General features: G+C 45.9%; 15 non-coding genes across 15 annotated transcripts; all 15 read left to right on the top strand.

The window, feature by feature from the left end:
- The first annotated feature begins 2,450 nt into the window (after positions 1 to 2,450).
- Positions 2,451 to 2,524, top strand: trnat-agu (transfer RNA threonine (anticodon AGU)). Its single transcript has one exon. It is a non-coding gene; the product is annotated as a tRNA-Thr (tRNA).
- Positions 2,525 to 3,029: 505 nt separating this feature from the next.
- trnat-ugu (transfer RNA threonine (anticodon UGU)) lies at positions 3,030 to 3,103 on the top strand. The gene has a single exon. It is a non-coding gene; the product is annotated as a tRNA-Thr (tRNA).
- A 5,714-nt stretch (positions 3,104 to 8,817) lies between these two features.
- Positions 8,818 to 8,891, top strand: trnat-cgu (transfer RNA threonine (anticodon CGU)). Its single transcript has one exon. It is a non-coding gene; the product is annotated as a tRNA-Thr (tRNA).
- Positions 8,892 to 9,302: 411 nt separating this feature from the next.
- trnat-agu (transfer RNA threonine (anticodon AGU)) lies at positions 9,303 to 9,376 on the top strand. Its single transcript has one exon. It is a non-coding gene; the product is annotated as a tRNA-Thr (tRNA).
- Positions 9,377 to 10,941: 1,565 nt separating this feature from the next.
- trnat-ugu (transfer RNA threonine (anticodon UGU)) lies at positions 10,942 to 11,015 on the top strand. Its single transcript has one exon. It is a non-coding gene; the product is annotated as a tRNA-Thr (tRNA).
- Positions 11,016 to 12,000: 985 nt separating this feature from the next.
- Positions 12,001 to 12,074, top strand: trnat-ugu (transfer RNA threonine (anticodon UGU)). The gene has a single exon. It is a non-coding gene; the product is annotated as a tRNA-Thr (tRNA).
- Positions 12,075 to 12,485: 411 nt separating this feature from the next.
- Positions 12,486 to 12,559, top strand: trnat-agu (transfer RNA threonine (anticodon AGU)). Its single transcript has one exon. It is a non-coding gene; the product is annotated as a tRNA-Thr (tRNA).
- A 1,564-nt stretch (positions 12,560 to 14,123) lies between these two features.
- trnat-ugu (transfer RNA threonine (anticodon UGU)) lies at positions 14,124 to 14,197 on the top strand. The gene has a single exon. It is a non-coding gene; the product is annotated as a tRNA-Thr (tRNA).
- Positions 14,198 to 14,608: 411 nt separating this feature from the next.
- trnat-agu (transfer RNA threonine (anticodon AGU)) lies at positions 14,609 to 14,682 on the top strand. Its single transcript has one exon. It is a non-coding gene; the product is annotated as a tRNA-Thr (tRNA).
- A 1,564-nt stretch (positions 14,683 to 16,246) lies between these two features.
- On the top strand, positions 16,247 to 16,320 carry trnat-ugu (transfer RNA threonine (anticodon UGU)). The gene has a single exon. It is a non-coding gene; the product is annotated as a tRNA-Thr (tRNA).
- Positions 16,321 to 17,305: 985 nt separating this feature from the next.
- Positions 17,306 to 17,379, top strand: trnat-ugu (transfer RNA threonine (anticodon UGU)). Its single transcript has one exon. It is a non-coding gene; the product is annotated as a tRNA-Thr (tRNA).
- A 411-nt stretch (positions 17,380 to 17,790) lies between these two features.
- On the top strand, positions 17,791 to 17,864 carry trnat-agu (transfer RNA threonine (anticodon AGU)). Its single transcript has one exon. It is a non-coding gene; the product is annotated as a tRNA-Thr (tRNA).
- A 499-nt stretch (positions 17,865 to 18,363) lies between these two features.
- On the top strand, positions 18,364 to 18,437 carry trnat-ugu (transfer RNA threonine (anticodon UGU)). Its single transcript has one exon. It is a non-coding gene; the product is annotated as a tRNA-Thr (tRNA).
- Positions 18,438 to 18,848: 411 nt separating this feature from the next.
- On the top strand, positions 18,849 to 18,922 carry trnat-agu (transfer RNA threonine (anticodon AGU)). The gene has a single exon. It is a non-coding gene; the product is annotated as a tRNA-Thr (tRNA).
- A 1,860-nt stretch (positions 18,923 to 20,782) lies between these two features.
- trnat-cgu (transfer RNA threonine (anticodon CGU)) lies at positions 20,783 to 20,856 on the top strand. Its single transcript has one exon. It is a non-coding gene; the product is annotated as a tRNA-Thr (tRNA).
- The last annotated feature ends 4,554 nt before the right edge of the window (positions 20,857 to 25,410 follow it).

Below are 25,410 nucleotides of genomic sequence, written 5' to 3'. Positions count from 1 at the left end.
ATGATGGTTTGCCAGAACAGGTAGAGATACCACCTCTGTGACTTCATGTGGTACTTGTACCTTGCAATGCAGGCGTCAAGCAGGTCAATACCCCCCATGAATGTGTTGTACTCCTTCACAATGTGTGGCCTTTTGACCTCAACAAATGCCTTGTCCGATTTGCTCCAGCGACGGACTGTATCTTGAGGCTCAGTTGCACAATAGGATGAGATGAGGGTAACAGATTTGTTGTCATACCACTTCACAATAACCATGCTCTCCTCCTTATTCACCCTGGCATCAACAGATCCTCTGCCTCTCTGGGCAAGACTTTTTTCATCTTCAAGCTGACAACCTGCTAAGCGATTTCCACGAAGTGTTCCTACAAAGTAGATCTGTCGCTGAAGAAGTGTGAGCACAAGTGGGGCTGAGGAGAAGAAGTTATCAGCAAAAACTTTGTAGTTTTGCTCAGCTGGCAGAGTTTCACACAACTTCACCACAACATCTCCTCCAATCCCAAGTAAAGTCTTCTTCCCAGTACCACCTTGATAAACAACAAAATCATGGAGCATACCAGAGGATGAGCACCGGGCCCAGATTTTCAATCCCCAGGGGTGGGGCTTTCCCTTCACATACTGCCTTATTGGGCTGTGTGTCCCCTTGAAGGGTACCATTTGCTCATCAACAGAGTTGTACTCCTCTGGGACGATATCCAGGCATTGTTTGCGAAACATTTCAAGCCATGGACGGATCTTCCAGCAGTTGTCTTCTGCATCTCTGTGTAATAAATCTGTATTGTCAGTGAAATGTAGAGATCCCAGCAGGGTTTGAAATCGGTTGCGGGACATGTTATCTGCTACCATAGGACACCTGGCGTCATTTTCCCAGTATGCTCGATTTCCAGGCATTTGGCACAGACCCATCCTCAGATAGAGACCAATGAGTATTTCTAGTTCTTTAACAGTGGTATTTACATTTCTCAGATGGTTGGATTTTTGTACACTGTATAAATTTGTTTGTTCCATTAACAACAGCAGCATATTATCTGTGATGAAGTTTTTGAAGTACTCCAGTGGAGTGTGGATCTCATCTGGAGGTTTGGCACAGGGTCCCTTGAATGTGGTCTCAGGGGTTTTGAACGTTTTCTTTCTCCAGGAGAATTTTTGTCCTTTGATGGCTGCCTTGGGCTGCCCAGTGTCCATATGGCTTGAATGTGGCTCTGTCTCTAAATCACTTGAATCACAACTGTCTGAATCACTGGATTCACTTGATTCATCACTCTCCACGTCTTTGTGGGGGATGTAATTAGGGTCTTCAGAATCTTCATCTGAGCTACTTTCACATCCCTCATACTCACTGTCCTCTGCAGCGATAAACTCCAGCGCATCTTGAACACTATATTTTTTCTTTTTATCCATTCTACTAAAGAGTGAAAATGACAAAAAATGGGGCGTAACTGAAAAACGCCTCGACAAAGCTAAAGTAAAGTTCCATCACAAATTTAGGTAATTTAATAAATTAGTTATGCTTGAATTTAGTTAAATATGACTGAGAATTAACAACAAAGAATACATTTACTTAAAATAACTGAATGAGCTAAACTGACTAAGCAAATGATCAGTTTTTGTCTTTTTGTGACAAATACTGTATGTCACATCAGTTTTTTAAGAAAATTTGGAGTTTAATGCCTGATGTGACATATTTGTCACAGCGATATTTAACAAACTGATTCTAGATCAAATTGTTTCAGAAATATTACCAAACTAGGTTACAAGTGACCTATGACATCTTATCTAAAGTTTAGAATTGCTGAATGAGTAAAAGCTTACCTTTGCAAAAAGAAAAGAAAGTTTTTAAAATTAGCACAGTGGTCTCATTAGCTAACCAGGTAGACCAAGACTTTGAAAATGGTGTCTTGAACACCCAGAATGCCTCACTTGTCACATGACTGAACTAGTTTGTGCAGTAGACGTCACTTAGGGACTTTATTAGTTAAAAGTCAAAGTTAAACCATTATAAATAGTTTTTCTCTAAGTGTAAAGGGGCGGTGACACCATCTGGTTGAAGTTTCAGCAGATTCTCATTATCTCAATTGCCACCATTACGATCTACTAATTGAAGAAGCAGGGGAGTCTTGACTGACTCAAATAATGAAGAGTGTACAATTGGCTTGCTTCTAAACATTTTCTGCTGTCACGCTACCAACTTTAGTAGTTTGATAATGCCTGAAATGTGAAGTGTTTGCAAGAAGCCACACAGCTACCTTCTTCATTGGGCAGTGAACATGACAGAGGTGAACAGCAGTGGCCTGGAGAGAGAAAGTTATGGAGAAGAAAGAATTTGAAGCGGTTGTGTAGAGGAAGTGTTGACCAATTTCAACGGTTGGCAAGGATCATAGCCACGGTCTTGGAGTTGTAAAATACGTAACTGACAGACAAGGGCAGTGGTGGTCCTACTTTTTCCTGTATCTTGGCACTGTGGCTTAGTTGGTTAAAGTGCCTGTCTAGTAAACAGGAGATTCTGGGTTCAAATCCCAGCAGTGCCTTGAGTTTCACTGTAGGGAATGAGATGCTGTGAGGTTTCTGCATTTTTTCCACTGAAGGCAGTCATTGTGGGAAGAAGCTGTCAGAAGCAAATCATTTGCTCCAGGTGAGGCTTTAGTTCAGAATCTCAGCATGGCCCAACCAGACGCTGCCATGTGCATAGCAGACGCTGACTGATTACAGTACAGGAGTCTATGACTCAAGGCGTGTGAGTACACTATGTCAGTGTTTTCTCGAAAAATGTTGTCCACACAATAGTCTTGGGCCCATACCTTACTTTCCTTAAGTAGTAGATCACTGAAATCTGGCTGAAGTTTCAGTAGATTCTCATTATCTCAATTGCCACCATCACGATCCACTGAGTGAAGAAGCAGGGGAGTCTTGACTGACTGACATAATGAAGAGTGTACAATCGGCTTGAATCTAAAAATTTTATGCTGTCAGGCTACTAGTTGTAGTAGTTGGACAATCCCTGAAGTACTGTAAGAGGGGCGACTCTTATCAGCGGGTGCTGTGGCTTAGTTGGTTAAAGCGCCTGTCTTGTATACAGGAGATCTTGGGTCCGAATCCCAGCAGCACCTTGTTAATGCTGATGAATCTTTTGGTCTCTTGTTGGACCACATTAGTATGGAGCGAATGTCTGCTTCCTCCAAGAATCAATTGGCCAATTTCAACTTGTAAAGGCTTCAAGGCTTTTGATGTTGTTCCCCACAAGAGGCTCTCATTTAAACTCAAAGCGACAGGTATTTTAGGAACTGTAGCGACCTGGATTAACGGATAGGAAGCAGCGAGTAGTTATAAGAGGCTCAATGTCACAGTGGGCCTGCGTTCATAGTGGGGTACCGCAGGGTTCAATTTTAGGACCACTTTTGTTCCTAATTTACATAAATGATATAGACACCAATATATACTGTAAACTGGTGAAATTTGCAGATGACACCAAGGTGGGTGGTGTAGCAGATACTGAACTAGCGGCTCAGCAGCTACAGCGGGATCTTAATTTAATTAGTGACTGGGCTGACACCTGGCAGATGAAATTTAACATAGACAAATGTAAGGTACTCCATGTAGGGAGCAGAAATATAAAGTACAGGTATTTTATGGGACCTACTGAAATAAAGGTAGCTGATTATGAGAAAGACCTTGGTGTGTATGTTGATGCTTCCAGGTCTCATTCTCGCCAGTGCGGGGAAGCAATAAAAAAGGCCAATAGGATGTTGGGGTATATCTCCAGGTGTGTGGAGTTTAAGTCAAGGGAGGTAATGCTAAGATTATACAATTCCTTGGTGAGACCTCACCTAGAATATTGTGTACAGGTTTGGTCACCATATCTTAAAAAGGACATAGCGGCCTTAGAAAAGGTGCAGCGTAGGGCCACAAGAATGATTCCTGGTCTTAGAGGAATGTCATACGAGGAAAGGTTATTTGAGCTAAATCTGTTCAGCCTCAAGCAAAGGAGACTGAGGGGGGACATGATCCAGGTCTATAAGATTCTAACAGGTTTGGATGCTGTTCAACCGAATAGTTACTTCCGCATTAGTTCCAATACAAGAACTCGTGGCCATAGGTGGAAATTAGCGGGAGAACATTTTAAACTGGATTTAAGGAAGCACTTCTTTACACAGCGTGTAGTCAGAGTATGGAATAGTCTTCCTGATAACGTAGTGCAAGCTGAATCCTTGGGTTCCTTTAAATCAGAGCTAGATAAGATTTTAACAACTCTGAGCTATTAGTTAAGTTCTCCCCAAGCGAGCTCGATGGGCCGAATGGCCTCCTCTCGTTTGTATAGTTCTTATGTTCTTATGTAACTCTCTCTGGTCCCCAATAATTGACTCCATCACTTAGTGGGTGTGTGGGGTCATGGCTTTGTTGTTCCTTGTGTCCTTTGGATGGTGGGGGGGCTCTGGGGGGTGTGGGTGCCGGTGGCTCCGTGGGGCTGGGGGCCTGCGGTTCCTGGGCTGGGGGTTGTGGGTCGCTCCTGGGTTGGCAGGGTGGGGGGGCTGGGGGCGTCTACCCGGTGGGCGCGGGGGGGGCCTGGCGGCCTGGGCAGGGGGCGCCGGCCCTGGCCGGGTGGCTAGGTCCTCGTGGGTGCAGGGTGGGGCTCGGGGCTCCGGGGGGCCCGCTAGTGGGGTGGGGGCCTCGTCCGTGCCGGGGGGGCCAGTCTCTCCCTGGGCGCCCCTTCCCATGTGGGACTGACTAGGGTGTCGCTCTGGGAGCCTCTGGGCATGCTGGCCTCTGGGGGGAGGGCACCGGGGCAGGGTACAGAGGGTACAGGTCCCAGGTCAGTCTGTCTGGCGAGTGTAGGTGTTTGTATGAGAGCGGCTCGTCAGCGAGGCCTTCGCAGATGAGGCTCCGGATACCCCCCTCGGGTTGGGGCGGGGGTGCTGCGGCGGGGGGGCGTAGAGCCCGCGTTGGCGTCGCGCTTCCGGGCGCGTCGTGCTGGATGCCCGCTGCCCTGCTGCATTACCACCTATTCCCCCACAGCCCCCTACAGCCCACACCCACCTACACCACACTTCATATAGGTACTGGGGGGTGATCAGCTAGTCACCCCCCATCTCTTTTAATTCCACTTTAGACACCACACCCACAACACCACACTGCATCACAAAGATGGAAGGGGGGGGTGACTGGCCAGTCACCCGCCCTGTATTATTTTAATTGCACTTTAGACATACATCCATGTCACACCACTCTTTCACATAGGGCATTGGAGGGTGGGGGGAGCTGTGCAGGTCCTGGGTCGGCTGCTTTGGCAGCCCACAGCTGGACAGCGCGGCTCCCTTCCCCTCTATTTTAACTCCACTTTAGACATTGAGGGCCTGTGGGGGCTGGTGGAGGAGGACCGCAGCTCTGGCTGGGGTATCCATCCCCCACTTGTGTCCCCCCACATTTTAAGTGCACCCTAGCTCCACACACACGCCCATTCCCACTGATCAAGGGGGGTGGTGGGCGGACCGGGGGAGTCGGGGGATGGCGGGGGCGGCGGGTGTTGGCTGACGGGCCCGGGTGCGGGGCGGCGGCGTCCGCGGGGGGCTGCCGGTCTTCTGCGGGGTGCCGCTAGCCTGCGACCTGGGGGGTGGGGGAACAGCCTCTGGAGCCGTCCACTGGACAATTCCAGGGCATCTGCTGTTGGGCCTCGAGATGAGTGTCTGCGTGTGTGCGTGCGTGTCTGTGCGTGTATCTGGTGAGTGTGTGGGCGTTCATGTCTGTGCTATGTATCTGGTGAGTGTGTGCGTGCATGTCTGTGCGTGTATCTGGTGAGTGTGTGCGTGTGGAAGTGCGTGTCTGTGTGTGTATCTGGTGAGTGTGTGCGTGTGGAAGTGCGTGTCTGTGTGTGTATCTGGTGAGTATGCATGCTCTGTTTGTCTGCATGTATGGCCTGGGACGGGGGAGCACGTCGGTGTTGGGGTGGTGCGGGTGTGGTGAGGTACGAGTGTTTGGTGAATGAGAGTATCTGGGTATGAATGGCTCGTCGGCGATGCCGGCGCAGATGAGGCCCCAGACACCTCCTTGGGTTGGGGCGGGGGGGGGCGCTGCGGCGGGGGGCGGGGGTGTCCCCCTGGGTGTTGGCGCTGTGCGTCCGGGCGTGCCTTGCCCGGCGCCAGCTACCCTGCGGCACTGTCGACTATCACCCCACGCCCCCCCTGCCGGCCCGCATCCACCTACACCACACATAGGTAATGGGGGGTGATCAGCTAGTCCCATTATCTTAACTGCATTTTAGACATACATCCACGTCACACCACTCATCCACATAGGGCCTTGGAGGGAGAGGGGAGCTGTGCAGTTCCTGGGTCGGCTGCTTCTACAGCCCGCAGCTGGACTGCACGGTTCCCTTCCCCTCTATTTTAACTCCACTTTAGACACTTAGGGCTTGGGGGGGCCGGTGGGTGTCTTTTCCCCATATGCTCCCCCATATCTCAACGACACCTTAGCTCACACACATGTACACCATCAATGATCAAGGTGGGTGGGGGGCGGACGGGGTGAGGGGTCCTGGGTGCGGCGGGGGCGGCGGGCGCCGGCGGGTGGGCTCGGGGGTGGGGCGGCTGCATCTGTGGGGTGCTGCCGGTCTCCGGCGGGGTGCCCGCTTGCCTGCGATCTGGGGGGGTGGGGAATATCCTCTGGGCCGTCCACTGGGCAAGTCCAGGGCATCTGCGGCCGGACCTCAAAGACGAGCAGGTGTGACTGGGAGTGTGTGTCTGAGTGCATGCATGGATCTGTGTGTCTGCATGTTTGTCCTGGTACGGGGAGCACGTGGATGATGGGGCGGTGTGGGGGCGGCAGTGAGTGGACCGGGGGGAGGGAGGGTGCGGGGGCTGGGGAGGGAGGGTGCGGGGGCTGGGGAGGGAGGGTTGGGATCTGGGCTTGGGGGAGGGGGGGTCGGGGTAGCCAGGGGCTGCCGCCTGTGGCCGTGGGGTTCCTGGCTCGTGCTCGCCGGTGGGGGGCGCCCGGTGCCTCCCCCCCTGCCTTCCTTGGGTGGGCGCACAGCCTTCCGGTGGCGGGGGGCCCGGGTACCTGGCCGCTGTGGGGCGGCTGGGTCCATGACCCGTCAGGGCTCTCCCGGCCGTCTGGGGGCTCCGGGGCGGCGTTGTTGTGGCCTCACACACTCACTGGGAATCATTCCATGTTAACCTGCACACTCATACATACACTCACAACACACAAACATACACACATACACAAATGCGTACACACACACATACACGTATGCGTACACACACACACATACACGTACATATGCACACGCACACATACACACACTTTCATATCAACACACATACACTTAGACATGCACACACACATAGACATGCACGCACACATACACACAAGAGAGCCTAAGGCTCTCATCCCCTATTTTATCCCTTTTTTCTCCTTGTCTGGGTGTTTGTGTGAGAGTATGTGTGAAAGTTGGTGTGTGGCTTCCACTCCCTCCTCTTAGATGCAGATACGGGTACGACGATATTTAGACAGTGTTCCTGGTGGTCTGCTTATGCATATGTATATATGTGTGTGTGTGTGTGTGTATATGTATGTATATATATATATATATGTATATATATATATATATATATATATATATATATATATATATATATATTTATATATTTATTTATTTTCGCTGGTATTAACGTATTTCATTCCAGGAGCAGATACTGACACAAGCACATTCCCATGTCATAATAGTACCACTGGTTTCTTTGTGTGTATACTGTTTCTGTGTGTCCCTGGATCTTATCTTTCAGATACAGCAGCTGGTGTGATGATACAGTGTCCAGCAGTAAGATGCAGAAGCTGTCCTTTTATTACTCTTTCTTTCTTGTTCTACTGTCAGTATTATTTCTCTTTCCCTGTCTCTCTCTCTGACCCCCCTCCTTATTTTATTTTTATTATGTATTTATTTATTTTTCTACTTCCTCTGTCTCTCACCCCTTTCTCTCCTTTCTCACTTTCTCTCTCTATCTCTTTCCCACTAACCCCCCCTGTCAGCTCCGGCTTTGTGGCGCAATGACATATAACTGATTAATAAAGAGTATACCTCAAGTAACAAGAGGAGCTTAAATCCGAAGCTCCACTTGGCAAAATAAAAGTGTTGGCACAATAAGGCACCCAGACTAACATCCTGGTTGCTAAACTGCCGACACGACAGGGGAAAAAAAAAAAAAAAAAAAAAAATATATATATATAAACAGTCATATTAAGAAAAATGGCCACAGCATCTACAGTTTAAACTACTAATTATAAATATATTTCAACGATATTGTGCCGCAATATTTGCATGTACTATATCAGGACATTCACTGTAGGGAATGAAATGCTGTGAGCTTCTTGCCTTTTTTCCACTGAAGGCAGTCATTGTGGGAAGAAGCTGTCAGAAGCAAATCATTTGCTCCAGGTGAGGCTTGAGTTCAGAATCTCAGCATGGCCCAACCAGACGCTGCCATGTGCATAGCACACGCTGACTGATTACAGTACAAGAGCCTCTGACTCAAGGTGTTTGAGTACACTATGTCAGTGTTTTCTCGAAAAATGTTGTCCACACAAAAATCTTGGGCCCATACCTTACTTTCCTTAAGTAGTAGACCACTGAGATCTGGTTGAAGTTTCAGCAGATTCTCATTATCTCAATTGCCACCATTACGATCTACTAATTGAAGAAGCAGGGGAGTCTTGACTGACTCAAATAATGAAGAGTGTACAATTGGCTTGGTTCTAAACATTTTCTGCTGTCACGCTACTAACTTTAGTAGTTTGATAATCCCTGAAATGTGAGTTTCAGCTTTTAATAGTGGGTGCTGTGGCTTAGTGGTTTGAAGCGCCTGTCTCGTAAACAGGAGATCCTGGGTCCAAATCCCAACAGCACCTTGTTAATGTTGATGAATCTTTTGCCAAGAACAACTGTCATGTCTGCTGGAGGCATGGTAAGTGTAGACCTTGTATGTTAAGAGCAAAAGTGTCAGCTAGGCACTCCCACAACATGGCTTTGCTCACGCCATGGAGGCATTACAATAGTGCTGCTCGAGAAAATAGTTCAATACTGAAGTGTTTGCTAGAAGCCACACAGCTACCTTCTTCATTGGGCAGTGAACATGACAGAGGTGAACAGCAGTGGCCTGGAGAAAGAAAGTTATGGAGAAGAAAGAATTTGAAGTGGTGGTGTAGAGGACGTGTTGACCAATTTCAACGGCTGGCAAGGGTCATAGCCACGGTCTTGGAGTTGAAAAATACGTAACTGACAGACAAGGGCAGTGGTTGTCCTTCTTTTTCCTGTCTCTTGGCGCTGTGGCTTAGTTGGTTAAAGTGCCTGTCTAGTAAACAGGAGATCCTGGGTTCAAATCCCAGCAGTGCCTTGAGTTTCACTGTAGGGAATGAGATGCTGTGAGGTTTCTGCATTTTTACCACTGAAGGCAGTCATTGTGGGAAGAAGCTGTCAGACGCAAATCATTTGCTCCAGGTGAGGCTTTAGTTCAGAATCTCTGCATGGCCCAACCAGACGCTGCCATGTGCATAGCAGACGCTGACTGATTACAGTACAGGAGTCTATGACTCAAGGCGTGTGAGTACACTATGTCAGTGTTTTCTCGAAAAATGTTGTCCACACAATAGTCTTGGGCCCATACCTTACTTTCCTTAAGTAGTAGATCACTGAAATCTGGCTGAAGTTTCAGCAGATTCTCATTATCTCAATTGACACCATCACGATCCACTGAGTGAAGAAGCAGGGGAGTCTTGACTGACTGACATAATGAAGAGTGTACAATCGGCTTGAATCTAAAAATTTTATGCTGTCAGGCTACTACAGTAGTTGTAGTACTTGGACAATCCCTGAAGTAAGAGGTGCAATTCTTACCAGGGGGCTGCTGTGGCTTAGTTGGTTAAAGCGCCAGTCTTGTAAACAGGAGATCCTGGGTCTGAATCCCAACAGCACCTTGTTAATGCTGATGAATCTTTTGCCAAGAATAACCTTCATGTCTGCTAGAGGCATGGTAGGTGTAGACCTTGTATGTTAAGAGCAAAAGTGTCAGCTAGGCACTCGCACAACATGTCTTTGCTCCTGCCATGGAGGCATTACAATAGTTCTGCTCGAGAAAATAGTTCAATACTGAAGACTTTGCTAGAAGCCACACAGCTACCTTCTTCGTTGGGCAGTGAACATGACAGAGGTGAACAGCAGTAGCCTGGAGAAGGATAGTTATGGAGAAGAAAGAATTTGAAGCAGTTGTGTAGAGGAAGTGTTGACCAATTTCAACGGTTGGCAAGGATCATAGCCACGATCATGTAATTGTGAAATACGTAACTGACAGACAAGGGTAGTGGTGGTCCTACTTTTTCCTGTCTCTTGGTGCTGTGGCTTAGTTGGCTATAGTGCCTGTCTAGTGAAGAGGAGATCCTGGGTTCAAATCCCAGCAGTGCCTTGAATTTCACTGTAGGAAATGAAATGCTGTGAGCATCTTGCCTTTTTTCCACTGAAGGCCGTCATTGTGGGAAGAAACTGTCAGAAGCAAATCATTTGCTCCAGGTGAGGCTTGAGTTCAGAATCTCCGCATGGCCCAACCAGACGCTGCCATGTGCATAGCAGACGCTGACTGATTACAGTACAGGAGTCTATGACTCAAGGCGTGTGAGTACACTATGTCAGTGTTTTCTCGAAAAATGTTGTCCACACAATAGTCTTGGGCCCATACCTTACTTTCCTTAAGTAGTAGATCACTGAAATCTGGCTGAAGTTTCAGCAGATTCTCATTATCTCAATTGCCACCATCACGATCCACTGAGTGAAGAAGCAGGGGAGTCTTGACTGACTGACATAATGAAGAGTGTACAATCGGCTTGAATCTTAAAATTTTATGCTGTCAGGCTACTAGTTGTAGTACTTGGACAATCCCTGAAGTAAGAGGGGCAATTCTTACCAGGGGGTGCTGTGGCTTAGTTGGTTAAAGCGCCAGTCTTGTAAACAGGAGATCCTGGGTCCGAATCCCAACAGCACCTTGTTAATGCTGATGAATCTTTTGCCAAGAATAACCTTCATGTCTGCTAGAGGCATGGTAGGTGTAGACCTTGTATGTTAAGAGCAAAAGTGTCAGCTAGGCACTCGCACAACATGTCTTTGCTCCTGCCATGGAAGCATTACAATAGTTCTGCTCGAGAAAATAGTTCAATACTGAAGACTTTGCTAGAAGCCACACAGCTACCTTCTTCGTTGGGCAGTGAACATGACAGAGGTGAACAGCAGTAGCCTGGAGAAGGATAGTTATGGAGAAGAAAGAATTTGAAGCAGTTGTGTAGAGGAAGTGTTGACCAATTTCAACGGTTGGCAAGGATCATAGCCACGATCATGTAATTGTGAAATACGTAACTGACAGACAAGGGTAGTGGTGGTCCTACTTTTTCCTGTCTCTTGGTGCTGTGGCTTAGTTGGCTATCGTGCCTGTCTAGTGAAGAGGAGATCCTGGGTTCAAATCCCAGCAGTGCCTTGAATTTCACTGTTGGAAATGAAATGCTGTGAGCTTCTTGCCTTTTTTCCACTGAAGGCCGTCATTGTGGGAAGAAACTGTCAGAAGCAAATCATTTGCTCCAGGTGAGGCTTGAGTTCAGAATCTCAGCATGGCCCAACCAGACGCTGCCATGTGCATAGCACATGCAGACTGATTACAGTACAGGAGCCTCTGACTCAAGGTGTATGAGTACACTATGTCAGTGTTTTCTCGAAAAATGTTGTCCACACAAAAATCTTGGGCCCATACCTTACTTTCCTTAAGTAGTAGACCACTGAGATCTGGTTGAAGTTTCAGCAGATTCTCATTATCTCAATTGCCACCATTACGATCTACTAATTGAAGAAGCAGGGGAGTCTTGACTGACTCAAATAATGAAGAGTGTACAATTGGCTTGCTTCTAAACATTTTCTGCTGTCACGCTACTAACTTTAGTAGTTTGATAATCCCGGAAATGTGAGTTTCAACTTTTAATAGTGGGTGCTGTGGCTTAGTGGTTTAAAGCGCCTGTCTTGTAAACAGGAGATCCTGGGTCCAAATCCCAGCAGCACCTTGTTAATGTTGATGAATCTTTTGCCAAGAACAACCGTCATGTCTGCTGGAGGCATGGTAAGTGTAGACCTTGTATGTTAAGAGCAAAAGTGTCAGCTAGGCACTCGCACAACATGTCTTTGCTCACGCCATGGAGGCATTACAATAGTGCCGCTCGAGAAAATAGTTCAATACTGAAGTGTTTGCTAGAAGCCACACAGCTACCTTCTTCATTGGGCAGTGAACATGACAGAGGTGAACAGCAGTGGCCTGGAGAGAGAAAGTTATGGAGAAGAAAGAATTTGAAGCGGTTGTGTAGAGGACGTGTTGACCAATTTCAACGGCTGGCAAGGATCATAGCCACGGTCTTGGAGTTGTAAAATACGTAACTGACAGACAAGGGTAGTGCTGGTCCTACTTTTTCCTGTCTCTTGGTGCTGTGGCTTAGTTGGTTATAGTGCCTGTCTAGTAAACAGGAGATCCTGGGTTCAAATCCCAGCAGTGCCTTGAATTTCACTGTAGGAAATGAAATGCTGTGAGCTTCTTGCCTTTTTTCCACTGAAGGCCGTGATTGTGGGAAGAAACTGTCAGAAGCAAATCATTTGCTCCAGGTGAGGCTTGAGTTCAGAATCTCAGCATGGCCCAACCAGACGCTGCCATGTGCATAGCACACGCTGACTGATTACAGTACAGGAGCCTCTGACTCAAGGTGTTTGAGTACACTATGTCAGTGTTTTCTCGAAAAATGTTGTCCACACAAAAATCTTGGGCCCATACCTACTTTCCTTAAGTAGTAGACCACTGAGATCTGGTTGAAGTTTCAGCAGATTCTCATTATCTCAATTGACACCATCACGATCCACTGAGTGAAGAAGCAGGGGAGTCTTGACTGACTGACATAATGAAGAGTGTACAATCGGCTTGAATCTAAAAATTTTATGCTGTCAGGCTACTACAGTAGTTGTAGTACTTGGACAATCCCTGAAGTAAGAGGTGCAATTCTTACCAGGGGGCTGCTGTGGCTTAGTTGGTTAAAGCGCCAGTCTTGTAAACAGGAGATCCTGGGTCTGAATCCCAACAGCACCTTGTTAATGCTGATGAATCTTTTGCCAAGAATAACCTTCATGTCTGCTAGAGGCATGGTAGGTGTAGACCTTGTATGTTAAGAGCAAAAGTGTCAGCTAGGCACTCGCACAACATGTCTTTGCTCCTGCCATGGAGGCATTACAATAGTTCTGCTCGAGAAAATAGTTCAATACTGAAGACTTTGCTAGAAGCCACACAGCTACCTTCTTCGTTGGGCAGTGAACATGACAGAGGTGAACAGCAGTAGCCTGGAGAAGGATAGTTATGGAGAAGAAAGAATTTGAAGCAGTTGTGTAGAGGAAGTGTTGACCAATTTCAACGGTTGGCAAGGATCATAGCCACGATCATGTAATTGTGAAATACGTAACTGACAGACAAGGGTAGTGGTGGTCCTACTTTTTCCTGTCTCTTGGTGCTGTGGCTTAGTTGGCTATCGTGCCTGTCTAGTGAAGAGGAGATCCTGGGTTCAAATCCCAGCAGTGCCTTGAATTTCACTGTTGGAAATGAAATGCTGTGAGCTTCTTGCCTTTTTTCCACTGAAGGCCGTCATTGTGGGAAGAAACTGTCAGAAGCAAATCATTTGCTCCAGGTGAGGCTTGAGTTCAGAATCTCAGCATGGCCCAACCAGACGCTGCCATGTGCATAGCACATGCAGACTGATTACAGTACAGGAGCCTCTGACTCAAGGTGTATGAGTACACTATGTCAGTGTTTTCTCGAAAAATGTTGTCCACACAAAAATCTTGGGCCCATACCTTACTTTCCTTAAGTAGTAGACCACTGAGATCTGGTTGAAGTTTCAGCAGATTCTCATTATCTCAATTGCCACCATTACGATCTACTAATTGAAGAAGCAGGGGAGTCTTGACTGACTCAAATAATGAAGAGTGTACAATTGGCTTGCTTCTAAACATTTTCTGCTGTCACGCTACTAACTTTAGTAGTTTGATAATCCCGGAAATGTGAGTTTCAACTTTTAATAGTGGGTGCTGTGGCTTAGTGGTTTAAAGCACCTGTCTTGTAAACAGGAGATCCTGGGTCCAAATCCCAGCAGCACCTTGTTAATGTTGATGAATCTTTTGCCAAGAACAACCGTCATGTCTGCTGGAGGCATGGTAAGTGTAGACCTTGTATGTTAAGAGCAAAAGTGTCAGCTAGGCACTCGCACAACATGTCTTTGCTCACGCCATGGAGGCATTACAATAGTGCTGCTCGAGAAAATAGTTCAATACTGAAGTGTTTGCTAGAAGCCACACAGCTACCTTCTTCATTGGGCAGTGAACATGACAGAGGTGAACAGCAGTGGCCTGGAGAGAGAAAGTTATGGAGAAGAAAGAATTTGAAGCGGTTGTGTAGAGGACGTGTTGACCAATTTCAACGGCTGGCAAGGATCATAGCCACGGTCTTGGAGTTGTAAAATACGTAACTGACAGACAAGGGTAGTGCTGGTCCTACTTTTTCCTGTCTCTTGGTGCTGTGGCTTAGTTGGTTATAGTGCCTGTCTAGTAAACAGGAGATCCTGGGTTCAAATCCCAGCAGTGCCTTGAATTTCACTGTAGGAAATGAAATGCTGTGAGCTTCTTGCCTTTTTTCCACTGAAGGCCGTGATTGTGGGAAGAAACTGTCAGAAGCAAATCATTTGCTCCAGGTGAGGCTTGAGTTCAGAATCTCAGCATGGCCCAACCAGACGCTGCCATGTGCATAGCACACGCTGACTGATTACAGTACAGGAGCCTCTGACTCAAGGTGTTTGAGTACACTATGTCAGTGTTTTCTCGAAAAATGTTGTCCACACAAAAATCTTGGGCCCATACCTACTTTCCTTAAGTAGTAGACCACTGAGATCTGGTTGAAGTTTCAGCAGATTCTCATTATCTCAATTGACACCATCACGATCCACTGAGTGAAGAAGCAGGGGAGTCTTGACTGACTGACATAATGAAGAGTGTACAATCGGCTTGAATCTAAAAATTTTATGCTGTCAGGCTACTACAGTAGTTGTAGTACTTGGACAATCCCTGAAGTAAGAGGTGCAATTCTTACCAGGGGGCTGCTGTGGCTTAGTTGGTTAAAGCGCCAGTCTTGTAAACAGGAGATCCTGGGTCTGAATCCCAACAGCACCTTGTTAATGCTGATGAATCTTTTGCCAAGAATAACCTTCATGTCTGCTAGAGGCATGGTAGGTGTAGACCTTGTATGTTAAGAGCAAAAGTGTCAGCTAGGCACTCGCACAACATGTCTTTGCTCCTGCCATGGAGGCATTACAATAGTTCTGCTCGAGAAAATAGTTCAATACTGAAGACTTTGCTAGAAGCCACACAGCTACCTTCTTCGTTGGGCAGTGAACATGACAGAGGTGAACAGCAGTAGCCTGGAGAAGGATAGTTATGGAGAAGAAAGAATTTGAAGCAGTTGTGTAGAGGAAGTGTTGACCAATTTCAACGGTTGGCAAGGATCATAGCCACGATCATGTAATTGTGAAATACGTAACTGACAGACAAGGGTAGTGGTGGTCCTACTTTTTCCTGTCTCTTGGTGCTGTGGCTTAGTTGGCTATAGTGCCTGTCTAGTGAAGAGGAGATCCTGGGTTCAAATCCCAGCAGTGCCTTGAATTTCACTGTAGGAAATGAAATGCTGTGAGCTTCTTGCCTTTTTTCCACTGAAGGCCGTCATTGTGGGAAGAAACTGTCAGAAGCAAATCATTTGCTCCAGGTGAGGCTTGAGTTCAGAATCTCCGCATGGCCCAACCAGACGCTGCCATGTGCATAGCAGACGCTGACTGATTACAGTACAGGAGTCTATGACTCAAGGCGTGTGAGTACACTATGTCAGTGTTTTCTCGAAAAATGTTGTCCACACAATAGTCTTGGGCCCATACCTTACTTTCCTTAAGTAGTAGATCACTGAAATCTGGCTGAAGTTTCAGCAGATTCTCATTATCTCAATTGCCACCATCACGATCCACTGAGTGAAGAAGCAGGGGAGTCTTGACTGACTGACATAATGAAGAGTGTACAATCGGCTTGAATCTAAAAATTTTATGCTGTCAGGCTACTAGTTGTAGTACTTGGACAATCCCTGAAGTAAGAGGTGCAATTCTTACCAGGGGGTGCTGTGGCTTAGTTGGTTAAAGCGCCAGTCTTGTAAACAGGAGATCCTGGGTCCGAATCCCAACAGCACCTTGTTAATGCTGATGAATCTTTTGCCAAGAATAACCTTCATGTCTGCTAGAGGCATGGTAGGTGTAGACCTTGTATGTTAAGAGCAAAAGTGTCAGCTAGGCACTCGCACAACATGTCTTTGCTCCTGCCATGGAAGCATTACAATAGTTCTGCTCGAGAAAATAGTTCAATACTGAAGACTTTGCTAGAAGCCACACAGCTACCTTCTTCGTTGGGCAGTGAACATGACAGAGGTGAACAGCAGTAGCCGGGAGAAGGATAGTTATGGAGAAGAAAGAATTTGAAGCAGTTGTGTAGAGGAAGTGTTGACCAATTTCAACGGTTGGCAAGGATCATAGCCACGATCATGTAATTGTGAAATACGTAACTGACAGACAAGGGTAGTGGTGGTCCTACTTTTTCCTGTCTCTTGGTGCTGTGGCTTAGTTGGCTATCGTGCCTGTCTAGTGAAGAGAAGATCCTGGGTTCAAATCCCAGCAGTGCCTTGAATTTCACTGTTGGAAATGAAATGCTGTGAGCTTCTTGCCTTTTTTCCACTGAAGGCCGTCATTGTGGGAAGAAACTGTCAGAAGCAAATCATTTGCTCCAGGTGAGGCTTGAGTTCAGAATCTCAGCATGGCCCAACCAGACGCTGCCATGTGCATAGCACATGCAGACTGATTACAGTACAGGAGCCTCTGACTCAAGGTGTATGAGTACACTATGTCAGTGTTTTCTCGAAAAATGTTGTCCACACAAAAATCTTGGGCCCATACCTTACTTTCCTTAAGTAGTAGACCACTGAGATCTGGTTGAAGTTTCAGCAGATTCTCATTATCTCAATTGCCACCATTACGATCTACTAATTGAAGAAGCAGGGGAGTCTTGACTGACTCAAATAATGAAGAGTGTACAATTGGCTTGCTTCTAAACATTTTCTGCTGTCACGCTACTAACTTTAGTAGTTTGATAATCCCGGAAATGTGAGTTTCAACTTTTAATAGTGGGTGCTGTGGCTTAGATGTTTAAAGCGCCTGTCTTGTAAACAGGAGATCCTGGGTCCAAATCCCAGCAGCACCTTGTTAATGTTGATGAATCTTTTGCCAAGAACAACCGTCATGTCTGCTGGAGGCATGGTAAGTGTAGACCTTGTATGTTAAGAGCAAAAGTGTCAGCTAGGCACTCGCACAACATGTCTTTGCTCACGCCATGGAGGCATTACAATAGTGCTGCTCGAGAAAATAGTTCAATACTGAAGTGTTTGCTAGAAGCCACACAGCTACCTTCTTCATTGGGCAGTGAACATGACAGAGGTGAACAGCAGTGGCCTGGAGAGAGAAAGTTATGGAGAAGAAAGAATTTGAAGCGGTTGTGTAGAGGACGTGTTGACCAATTTCAACGGCTGGCAAGGATCATAGCCACGGTCTTGGAGTTGTAAAATACGTAACTGACAGACAAGGGTAGTGCTGGTCCTACTTTTTCCTGTCTCTTGGTGCTGTGGCTTAGTTGGTTATAGTGCCTGTCTAGTAAACAGGAGATCCTGGGTTCAAATCCCAGCAGTGCCTTGAATTTCACTGTAGGAAATGAAATGCTGTGAGCTTCTTGCCTTTTTTCCACTGAAGGCCGTGATTGTGGGAAGAAACTGTCAGAAGCAAATCATTTGCTCCAGGTGAGGCTTGAGTTCAGAATCTCAGCATGGCCCAACCAGACGCTGCCATGTGCATAGCACACGCTGACTGATTACAGTACAGGAGCCTCTGACTCAAGGTGTTTGAGTACACTATGTCAGTGTTTTCTCGAAAAATGTTGTCCACACAAAAATCTTGGGCCCATACCTACTTTCCTTAAGTAGTAGACCACTGAGATCTGGTTGAAGTTTCAGCAGATTCTCATTATGTCAATTGCCACCATTACGATCCACTGAGTGAAGAAGCAGGGGAGTCTTGACTGACTCAAATAATGAAGAGTGTACAATTGGCTTGGTTCTAAACATTTTCTGCTGTCACGCTACTAACTTTAGTAGTTTGATGATCCCTGAAATGTGAGTTTTAGCTTTTAATAGTGGGTGCTGTGGCTTAGTGGTTTAAAGCGCCTGTCTTGTAAACAGGAGATCCTGGGTCCAAATCGCAGCAGCACCTTGTTAATGTTGATGAATCTTTTGCCAAGAACAACCGTCATGTCTGCTGGGGGCATGGTTAGTGTAGACCTTGTATGTTAAGAGCAAAAGTGTCAGCTAGGCACTCGCACAACATGTCTTTGCTCACGCCATGGAGGCATTACAATAGTGCTGCTCGAGAAAATAGTTCAATACTGAAGTGTTTGCTAGAAGCCACACAGCTACCTTCTTCATTGGGCAGTGAACATGACAGAGGTGAACAGCAGTGGCCTGGAGAAAGAAAGTTATGGAGAAGAAGGAATTTGAAGCGGTTGTGTAGAGGACGTGTTGACCAATTTCAACGGCTGGCAAGGATCATAGCCAGAGTCTTGGAGTTGTAAAATACGTAACTGACAGACAAGGGCAGTGGTGGTCCTACTTTTTCCTGTATCTTGGCGCTGTGGCTTAGTTGGTTAAAGTGCCTGCCTAGTAAACAGGAGATTCTGGGTTCAAATCCCAGCAGTGCCTTGAGTTTCACTGTAGGGAATGAGATGCTGTGAGGTTTCTGCATTTCTTCCACTGAAGGCCGTCATTGTGGGAAGAAGCTGTCAGAAGCAAATCATTTGCTCCAGGTGAGGCTTTAGATAAGAATCTCCGCATGGCAGAGGTGTAAAGAGTACCTGAAAACCATACTTGAGTAAGAGTACAGATACCTTACTGTATAAATTACTCCATTACAAGTTACAAGTCACCAATTCCAATAAGACTTGAGTAAAAGTCGTAAAGTATCCAATTTTAAAAGAACTTAAGTATTTTACTCGTACTGAATGTAGGCTCAAAGAACACCAAGAAATGTAGAAAACAAGGAACTATTTATTTATGAGGCTTTATTTCCTAATATAGACATTAAATTGAACACCTCAATGTTTCAAAATGGCAGAAGAAGAAAATAGAACAAAAAGTCAGTCTCAGTCAAACTCAAATGTTCAAAAAAAAGGTAAAACAATAAAAAAACTAATAAAAAAACAAATTCAGAGCTGACTTTAATGGTGTCTTAAGGGCAATTCTTAAGGGCAATTCTTAAGGGTATTTCAAGCAAAAATGGAGCACTCCTAGTAATAAAATAATGACTTGAATTACACCATGATAATTATCAATATCGTTTGATATGATCATGATAAAAATATTTTTGCTATATCGCACAGCCTTAATGGATGCTACCACAGTGGCTTTGCTAACTAGCTAATAACTAGTAACCCATAGGAAGCAAGCTGAACAGTCGTTTGAGCAGACAGTAATATCTGATGACGCACAAAGTCTTTAAGTGTCAAGTCTTGTTAACTACATGGAAGCTATATTATCAGCAAGAAGGTCTTTACCTAGTTACCATAGTTTTGGTAGTGAGTCGGCTAGATAGTCAGCTAACTGATGGAAACGTTTAACCAGCAGCAAAACAACCACAAACAACCATGCGGGTCCCACAGTAAAATCTTTGTGCAGTAATTGACAGTCAATAGTGTGTCTACCAGAAACATTAACAAACAAAATAATAAATAATAGATAGCACTGTTATTACACTGGGATACTAAAGATTTTTAACTTAATGACATAACAGGTACTACAATGATTCCGTTCTGCGAGTTCGCTTTGGCTTCCGCTTTAAGACGTGTTGGACAAGGGCGTGGCTTTCGCGTTACGAATGGGCCGGGTTGGATGTGGGCGGGGTTGGATGTCCAACCCCGCCCTCCTGCAGGCTGCAGCCAGACATACTTGAAGAAATTAGCCGTGGTAGATAAAGATCCTGACTTGTCGCACGCAATCACAATGTAGCGAGTAACGGTAAGCGTCCGTTCAAATGTAGTGGAGTAAAGAGTACATATATTCAGTCACAAATGTAGTGGAGTAGAGAGTAAAAGTTGCTTATATTTTTGATACTCAGTACAAGTACAAAGTAGCCAAAAAAATACTTAAGTACAGTAACGAAGTCCATTTACTCAAGTACTTTACACCACTGCCGCATGGCCCAACCAGACGCTGCCATGTGCATATCAGACGCTGACTGATTACAGTACAGGAGTCTATGACTCAAGGCGTGTGAGTACACTATGTCAGTGTTTTCTCGAAAAATGTTGTCCACACAATAGTCTTGGGCCCATACCTTACTTTCCTTAAGTAGTAGATCACTGATATCTGGCTGAAGTTTCAGCAGATTCTCATTATCTCAATTGCCACCATCACGATCCACTGAGTGAAGAAGCAGGGGAGTCTTGACTGACTGACATAATGAAGAGTGTACAATCGGCTTGAATCTAAAAATTTTATGCTGTCAGGCTACTAACTGTAGTAGTTTGATAATCCCTGAAATGTGAGTTGCAACTTTTAATAGTGGGTGCTGTGGCTTAGTGGTTTAAAGCGCCTGTCTCGTAAACAGGAGATCCTGGGTCCAATTCCCAGCAGCACCTTGTTAATGTTGATGAATCTTTTGCCAAGATCAACCTTCATGTCTGCTGGAGGCATGGTAAGTGTAGACCTTGTATGTTAAACTAAGCCTGCTTTCTTCTCCTTAGTCATTTCTTTTCTTAATTGTATCAGTGTAATTACCACACACTCGTGTCATTTATGGCAGCTGTGTCTTGTGGTGCTAAATGAAGCAAATTATATTTGTTTCTGACAGACGACCGACTGTTTTATCTTGCGCCAAACCGCACAACATAAACATTGCAAATAATAGTTCTTAACTATTATTTTGGTGTGTTTTTTTTTTTTTTTTAGAAAATCCTGTACATTGCTATACTGATTTGGGAAGATCGGCTCTCAGTTGCCCCATGACTAGTCAATGTACTTCATGATGACAGGTATGAGTGCTACAGGGTGGTTGTCATTCAGGCAGGAGACAGAAGACTAATTCAGCAAAGGTGTGATGGTGGTATTGTTTAAGCACGTGGGGACGACTGCCTGGCTCAAGGAAACGTTAAAGTTATCTGTGAAGACATCATCCGGCTGGGTGTTACACTCCATGTCACATGACCAGGTAACGTTGTGTGGTCCCGCTGCTGTTTGTAAGTTTACTCTCAGCAGAGATCTTCTCACATCAGCTGTGAACAAACACAGTGCCTGTTGAAGAGAGATAGATAGATAGATAGATAGATAGATGATAGATAGATAGATGATAGCATCAGCCTTGGAGGAAATCTCCCGTTTGCGTGTTTCACCCATTAAAACACACCTCACATATCTGTCCAAGTCTCTGGGGCTTTTTCAGCAGCATTTAATGTCTGATGCTCATATTTTTGTGGAATGAAAGAAGCAATAAAGCAGTTTAAGGCACATTTACTCAGCTTTGAAACCAGGGTTACCGACTCTTACGCATCTGGTGTGACGCTCACACTTCTTGACTGTCAGGCTCAGGAAATCTATAATATTCTATTATAAACTCATAATTAGCTACACCAAAAGCGTTGGGGTAGTTCACAAACCCTACAGACTATTTACAAGGTAATAAAACTGTTACATGCATGTAAATGTGTGTGCAGACTTGTCTCCAATTGGAAATGTCACACCAGCCAGCTGACCAAAGTTGGCAGCCCTGTGAACCTCTGAAATATATGTAAATAACCAGGAAAACCTTAGTTTTTCATTCAGGCCACACACTGGATTGTGTTAAATGTCCTAGACAAAAAGTAACGATTAGGCTAAATAAAGATGTGACTCAGAAATGTCTGAGTGATTAGGTATCCAAGGCCTATGAGATACTGGCACCATATCCAATGTCCCCCATTGTGGGGACCCAGATAAACAGCTTTTGGAAATGGATTCATGCATTTGATCTAACTCAGTACAGAAAATCACCTCCATATATCCATATGCATCCACAGGACATCGAGGGCTGTGCTGCATTTAATCGTAAGCTTGTTAAGGTATAGAGGCCTTCATAAATGTCTAGTTTTGCAAGAACAATGTGGTCAATCCTCTTTGAAAGCTGCCAGCTGGGAAAGCATGTTGGATTATTGGACAAGACATACAGTCATAATTGCTTAAACAAGTTGATTTATCAGTCTGTTTTATAATAATACACTGGTCCTTTCTGAATAACCCCTCACTCTATTGAATACAGTGATCTGATGCCCATTGCTAAAATATGGGCTGCAGCACTTGATACACACTCACAGGATGATAATTCATTGCATGGAGATTTCGGTTCACTTACATTTTCTTCATATTGTGTGTGGTAAGTGCAATAACATGATAATCTACTCAAACATGTCTAGGTCTGTTTTAGACATCGAGCCAAGGCAAGAGAAAATGTTATTTACTGATTTTCAAAGTGTTCTCTCATCGGTAACACTTTTCCTGAGGGGGCACAAATAATGTAGCATTATGCTGTTACTTCTGTATTACTTAACCACAAAATAAGTCTTAGTGATCAGCTTGATTTTGTCCGTGAATATGGCCGCTGCACACGCTGCATCGAACTGCTGCTGTCATGGATTTTTAAAGGTCACCGGGCAGGAAACGGCAACATCACGTTCATCTCAAACGGGAAAGTACTAAACTTCAGCGGCGCGATGTCTGTTCCTGCAAAATATCCGAATAATTTATGGCTTATAATATTTGATTTATTTTTATTATAAAAGAACGCAAATGACTGCTAATTACAAACTGGCACAAAAAGAAGCGTCTATTTAAAATGGAGTAATCATGGCATTTTACAAATATTGCGAATAGATCCGCTTTTTTATCATTTAATACTGAAGCTATTATATTTAGTAATCTATGTTTTGATCCACCTATAGTGGCATCCCTGAAAAGTACACATTTGTTGCGGGAATTGCCGTCTTGTGTGTGGCTGGGTGCAGAGAGGAGTGTATGTGATGTGTGTGAGCATGCGCAAGAAGGAAGCGCGGAAAAAGAAAACGAAATTAAACAAAAGAGAGAGTGCGCGTCACGGGTAGAGGGGGGGGACCGGGAGCAGCGTTCTAACGGGCTACAGCCTATGCCGTGTACCTGGAAGTGTGCAGTACTGCCATTAAAGCCTCGTCTCTTCAGTACTCTCCGGTGTCTCGGCTGATTTCTGCCTGCCTCACTACTCCACAAAAGTGAAGGGAGTTAACCCCGAAGGAGGATAAACTTCGGCCCTGGAGGAAGCATCTCCCCTCGCGTCTCCCGACCATGGTCAGGGGACTGAAGGCGAGGAATGGTTGACACTGGCGACCACGAAGGGACTCTTTCACGCTGTTAAAGGAGTGGTGAGCACTGAGAAAAACCGACAGGCTAAAGCGGCTAACGATAAAGCCGAGTGACCGTAATTACAAGTGTACTGGCCCGTAGCTGAGCTAACTCGCGATGGCCGCTGCTCGCCATTCTCGTGTAAACTACGGAATTGAGACTAATTACTTCAACCCATTCATATCGCTGACCAGTGTCTCCGAGGGTGCCGCAAGCATTAGGGAAGCTAACAGAGACAGAGCTGTGGCTAAATGTGAACATATAAACCCATTCCTGTGTGCCGAAAGTTGTACTAACACACACGCTAATGGAGATGGTGTATTCGCGCCGCCCGATGGTCCTGCCCAGCCGCAGTTTTCCCGCACGAATCCCTTCGTCGATGCTGAATGCTACAGCTACGGCCGTGAGGGAAACACAGGCAGCAGCATGAACTATTATCCAGCTCCTACTCCCCAAATTAAAGTGCACTATCCAGTCTCAAACCCATTTTCCCCTGCTCACATGGACAGTTTTGTACACAGCACACCGGCTCAATTTAATGCAATGTTAAATACACCCATGCAATGTTTGCCTTCCAGCAGCCTTAATGAAGCCATAAGCTATGGGCAAATCACTGCACCGCATAAACCCCGCTCAAAACCAGGCAAGACCCGCTGTGTACCCCGTCAGCCACCATCTGACAGTGAAGAGGACGGTGATCCTAGAGAGAGAGTCCCCACTCTACGTCCAGGCCAATATGACGGCACCACACCGTGGAAGGAATTTCTGCACAGGTTTGAGAGCTGCGCTGAAGCCAACTATTGGTCAGAGAAGACAATGACAACTCAGCTTAAATTCTGCCTAGTTGGAGCAGCAGGGGCCATTATCCACAGAAATCCCCGCTCATCCAAATGGAATTACCGCCGCCTGGTGGACGAACTGGAAACTGCATATGGCCCTTCTTCTGACCATGCAGCTGCTGTTGCTGTAGAACTGAGGCAGCGAGTGCGTAAACCTGGTGAGGCCCTGCATGTTTTCAGAGATGACATTTATGGAAAAGTGGCTGTTGCATATGGTGATAGAGCAGAGGTTGAACAAGACTCTATAGCTGTTGAAGTTTTCACCAATGGGCTGGGTGATGCAGAAATAGTACAGAAGTTGCTAGAGAGGCACCCAGCCACACTTGCCTGTGCATACGAAATAGCCCACCGACACGAAACCACTAAAAGGGCTGCATCTTATGTAACCAGTGCCATGCAGCAAGGAGCCCGTAATGCAGCTGAACGCTGTCCCCGAGCTGCCGTCGTCAGAGAAAAAGACAAAGATGAGACTGTTGCTGAGTATGCACCTGCAGCTAGCCCCTCACCAAATCGTTTTGTCCCACACACACCCTCGACAACACCGAACAATCACAGAAATTTTAAAAAGAGCGGGGTTCGCTGCCATAACTGTCAAGGTTGGGGCCATGTCCAAAAGCAGTGCCCTTCCCCTCATAAAACCACCAAGGCCTTAACATTGAATAGTAGCCCTCGGGACAGCCCAAAACACACCGTGCTTCACCTTAAGTGCCAAAGCCAAGAAATGAGTATCCCCATGCGCCTCTACGAAGTGGAGGTATGTGCTGTCTTGGACAGTGGGGCCCGGAGGAGTGTGCTGCCGCTGCCCTACTACAACTCCATCCACCCAGACGTGAGGCCACCACTACAGCCCTCAGTTGTTGAGACCTTGCTTGGTGTGGGACCTGGGAACGTGCCGGTGCTAGGTGAAGCCCAGATACCTGTCAGTATCAACAATCGGCAGGTGGATGTTGA

Source organism: Paramormyrops kingsleyae, chromosome 25, assembly GCF_048594095.1.
Source record: "Paramormyrops kingsleyae isolate MSU_618 chromosome 25, PKINGS_0.4, whole genome shotgun sequence".
NCBI lineage: Eukaryota > Metazoa > Chordata > Actinopteri > Osteoglossiformes > Mormyridae > Paramormyrops > Paramormyrops kingsleyae.
This window is presented reverse-complemented; position numbering and strand designations above follow the sequence as displayed.